This window comes from Lactuca virosa, chromosome 5 (assembly GCF_052849685.1).
Source record: "Lactuca virosa cultivar CGN04683 chromosome 5, Lactuca_virosa_CGN04683_v6, whole genome shotgun sequence".
Taxonomy (NCBI): domain Eukaryota; kingdom Viridiplantae; phylum Streptophyta; class Magnoliopsida; order Asterales; family Asteraceae; genus Lactuca; species Lactuca virosa.
The window spans coordinates 261,838,179-261,843,194 of record NC_136430.1 but is presented as its reverse complement, the minus strand read 5'-3'; the positions used below and the strand labels follow the sequence as shown (position 1 = coordinate 261,843,194).

The following is a 5,016-nucleotide window of genomic DNA, read 5'->3' as shown; positions in this document are numbered from 1 at the left end:
CCATTACAAGTATTACTTAACCCGAATTAATTAACTAGGGAACTTATTAATTTAGACAACTGGCCACTGCTTGAATTAATCTGTTTTCTAAGGATTAGCAATAACGAACCTGAACCTAATCATCTAAATCGGTAGCCAATGAAAAATTAATTCGATATATTTACCATAAAATCAACCATAGGATCAAATGACTCGAACCTAGACAGAAGTCCTTTTTATCATTGAATTTAGTTGCAATTTAATTGTTTAGCTGTTTAATTAAGTACTAGGTAAGTTTTAGTTAAGTTTCTAGTCTTGTAAAACTAGAGAAACCCCTCATATTTTATTATTTGTTTTACATAATATTAGTAATTAGTTTAATTTGTCGTTCCCTGTGTTCGATACCCTGCTTGCTTAATTATACCACCAATTGACAGGTACACTGCCTTTTGTGTGTTAAATTTATATTTAAAAAGTAGGATTAAAACTAGTTGGTTTTACACACATCAAGTTTTTGGCGCCGTTGCCAGGGAACGGTTCAAAAATTTATTCTAATTTCTAGTATTATCGATCCTTTGTGTAAGATTAATCTTGCACAAAGTTGTTGCTTTAATAGTCTAGGTCCTAGGTTTAGTTTTAATTTTATTTGATTTGTTAGAATTTTGTTTTTTTTTTCAGTTTTTGCTTTGTACTCGCCGAGTGCAATCGAAGCTACTCGACGAGTCCATCGCTGAAACTCAGTTTCGTTTTTTTTTTTATTTTTGTTCTTTTTACGTGTGTTTTCTGTTTTGTTTACAGTTCGTTTATGACCAGGGGAGGAGATACACCTTTGATCCCACCGCTTGAAGACCCGGAAGCAACCTTGAAGAAAAACAAGGGCAAGATTGTAGGAGAAACCGCAACATCAAAGAATTCGCCATTGAAGAATCTCAAATCTGTTTTTAGTAAGAAAAAGGACAAGAAAGTGGGAGCATCCAGCAATATTTCTGAGGCGAATGAAGACCCAAACAAGGACGATATCGTGTACGAATCCGAAAAAGAAGAAACCGACTCCGAAGAAGGAAGCGATTTAGAAGGCGAATTAGCTAACCCCATGGCTAACATCGATGAAGTTCCCATGGGCGAATGGAAGAAGAGAATATGTGACGATACCGGACCGGGACTAGTGCAACCCATCATTCCCGCAACTGCCACCTTTGAACTTAAAGGCCACATACTTGCTCAACTTAAGCAGATTCCATTCTACGGGAAGGATCATGAGGATGCATACAAGCATCTTGACGAAGTCAATGACATAGCCGACTACTTCAATGTCCCTAATGTGGCTCGCGACACTGTCTTGCTTCGTATGCTACCTGTCACATTCAAGGGAGCTGCAAAGGATTGGCTGAAATCACTTCCCCCAGGATCCATCACTACATGGGCTAAAATGAAAGAAGATTTCATAGACCAGTTTTGCCCTCCTTCAAAAATAGCCAAGTTGAAGAAATCCATAGCTAATTTTGAACAACAAGCTGGAGAGTCACTATATGAGGCATGGGAAAGGTACAAAAGCTTACTGAGGAATTGCCCACATCACGATCTAAACAGTCAACAAGAAGTCTCTATTTTCTATGATGGAGTAAATGTGACAACTAGGCAACTCCTTGATTCGCAAGGACCACTCACGAAGAAAGCACCCCCGGTGATAAAGGCCCTAATTGAAGAATTCTCTAAGCACTCTAGAGAATATCATAACCCAAGGAATGAACTGATTCGGGGGGCGGTGAACTCAGTTAATGATAGCATGGCAGCAATGATGGCTAAACTAGAGAATTTGGATCGAAGAATGACTAAGATGGACCAATCCATCCATGCCATTAGGGTCGGTTGTGAGAATTGTAGAGGGCCCCATCTCACTAAAGATTGTGATCTAGACGAAAACGGGAACTGGAGGGTGCAAGTGTGCTATTCAAGTGGTGATACGTATGATGACAATTGGCGAAAACCCAAAAAGGATTGGCTTCCTTATGATGAGTACAAAAAGGCAAAGGAGGAGAAATTTAAGAAAAAAGAAAGGGGCTATTATCAAAAAGAGGAACCGGTGCTGGAGAAGAAAGCTGACTGGGAAGATATGTTCACAAGATTTGTAGTTGCGTTTGAGAAGAGGCATAATGATTCAGATGCTGAAATGAGAGAGCAACGAAATATGCTTAGAGAACATCAAGCTATGATGAAGGATCAGCAAAATATGCTTAGGAATCAGCAAGCATCTATTCATAACATTGAAAAACAGCTAGGTCAGCTTGCACAACAAATCAACCAAAGAGCACCCGGTGAACTTCCTAGCAATACCGAGCAAAATCCAAGAATGGTGCATGTGAATGCAATAACAACAAATTCTGAGCCAATTTACACTCCTCTGACCGCTATCCAGAAAAATCCCAACAAAGTGCGAACAGAAGAAGAAAGTAGCTGGGATTTGAGTAAACCCGACTCGACTCGCCGAGTTGCCATCATGGACTCGACGAGTCGACAACCTGATACCAAAAACTGCTCTCTTTTGAAGCCTTACCGACCCTCTTTGCCATTTCCGAGCCGAGCCATACCTGATGAGCAGATTCAAGAATATAGGAGGTTTATGGAGCACATAAAGGCACTCCAAGTAAATGTCCCGTTTGTTGAAACGATATTACAAACACCGATATATGGTAGTTTACTTAAAAACCTCTTTACCACTAGAAGAAATATCGAAGAAGTTGCTAAAATAGTGCTAAGTGAACTGCCAGAAAAGAGGGACGATCCGGGAAGCATCACCGTACCTTGTCAATTTGGGAACATAATGACCACACGAGCATTGATGAATTCGGGTGCACGTATTAATATTATGCCATATTCCTTCTTCCAAAAGTTAAACCTTCCGGTCCCAAAGCCTATTCAAATGAAGATTCATCTATCCGACAAAACGATAATAAAACCAATGGGAGTATGTGAAGATCTTCTTATCAAAATTAATAAATTAGTATTTCCGGTTGACTTTATAATATTAGACATGGAGGAGGACTCTAAAGTACCAATCATTCTTGGGCGGCCATTCTTGAATACCGCTTGTGCCTTGGTAGACATGCATGAATCTACACTAACATTAAGGGTGGTAGATGATTCGGTAATTTTTGAAGCAGAGGAAAAGGAGAAGCCCAAAGAGTCAAAAGAAGATAAGGTTTCCTCAATAATTTTAGGTGATGAAGTATTGGAGAGAGAACTTGCTTACTTGCAAGAGGTCAATCCAAACCAATTCTTATTATCCTTGGAAGAGAATTCTGATGCTGAGGGAGATCTGGAGGAGATAGAAAGGCTGATCAGGGAAGCTGACTGCAAGGAAAACCTCAAAAGTGTTGAAAACTCTCTGACTAGCCGAGTCGTATCTGCTGACTCGACGAGTACCTGCGAAAATTCCCAATCTGCTGGACATGATAGTCTGCAAGCCATTAGTACCCTTTGTAAACTAGATGTGCAAGTTTTGCATGATTACTTGAAGAATCCTCTTAAGAGAAACAAGGTTGTTAAAGATCGTATCGACTTTGAGGATACACATTTGTCTTTTCTTGAAGCAATGATAGAGAATGATGCGGCTGTTCAAGAAAAGGATGGAGGGAGTTTGGAAGATAAAGGGGATCTTAAAAATGTGAATGGTGATAATCATACCTCTTCTGTTAAATCACATATGCTAGATCGAGAAGAGATGACAATCAAAAGCAAAAGAACCAAGCCTCGTGCCATTGTCTCTACTACGTGTGAAGTTTTCACTTTCGAAGCACCGTATTCTGTAACAACCAAAAAGGCAATCAAGAAAGGTAAGAAAGGAAGGGAAACGATGGAGCATGAAAAGGAAAGAGTGGAGAAAAATAAGCACGATAAAGGGAAAAAGCGTAAAGTTGAAGAAATCACTGCAAGGACGAGAATGGAGGAATTGAAGAGGGCATACAAGAGAAAAATCTACTTGTACAAGACAATATACAAAGTACAAAAATTAAAGAAGGAGATCCCAATGGAGGAAGAAGAAGAAACGTAAAGCGGGAATGAGTCCAGCTAATGACTCCTTAAAAAGAAGCGCTTAACGGGAGGCAACCCGTCAAAAGAGTTTGCTTTTCTTTTCTTTTTTTTCGTTTTTGTTTTCGTAAGGATTACTTAGTTTTTTATTTCAATCTTCATTTTCATCCATAATTAATTGCTTGAGGGTAATTAAGGCCTAAGTGTGGGGTGCGGCGTTATTTTTTTTAATAAAGAAATTTTATTTTTTAGAAAAGGAAAAATGTTTTCAACAGAATAATAAACTCGTCAAGTCTACACATTAACTCGATGAGTCCTTATGCAGATATGACAATAATTTCGCGACCTGACTCACCGAGTCGAAACGATGACTCGACGAGTCGATTAAAAATTACTGAAAAAAAAAAATTTTACATTTTTGTAAAATTAGGGTTTTAACCTAATTGTTAAACATTTTCACTTCATACGGCCGACATTCCAATACTCGACGTGCCAAGATTCTCTCAAGCAACCCATCCCATTTTTCTTGATTTCTTCCACTTTCTTCTAACAAGGTAACATCTTTTGTTTATACTCTTCTTAAAGCTTTAATTTTTGCAGAATATTGATCCCAATTTGTGCAACCGGTTTCCTTTGGCTTGATTAGGATTCTAGGGTTTTTAATTCTTTGCCTAAATAAGATGTTATAGATGCAATTGTTTATGAATTACAAACCCCTGGGACCAATTTTGAGTTTTGTTGGATGAATTGATAAATCTCAGACATTCGACTCGAGCAGTTCATGTGACACGCCGAGTCTGTTCGTGGACTCGACGAGTCAGTCCCTGAAGACAGTCGAAATTTTTAGTTTTTAATGATTCTGTGTTTTCTGGTTTGTATGGTTTTCTTATGTTGCAGAAGATGTTTTCAAGAGGTGGACAAAGCTCCAGAGGTAGCCAAGGAGACCATCCTTGGTTAAGTTTTCCAAGAATTGATTCGGAATCCACAATGAAAAGATGGAAAAAGAAG

At 38.7% G+C, this 5,016-nt stretch overlaps 1 non-coding gene across 1 annotated transcript; it reads right to left on the bottom strand.

Moving 5' to 3' along the window:
* Positions 1 to 1,456: 1,456 nt before the first annotated feature.
* Positions 1,457 to 1,563, bottom strand: LOC145118051 (small nucleolar RNA R71). Its single transcript, XR_013713035.1, has one exon. It is a non-coding gene; the product is annotated as a small nucleolar RNA R71 (small nucleolar RNA).
* Between the last annotated feature and the right edge of the window lie 3,453 nt (positions 1,564 to 5,016).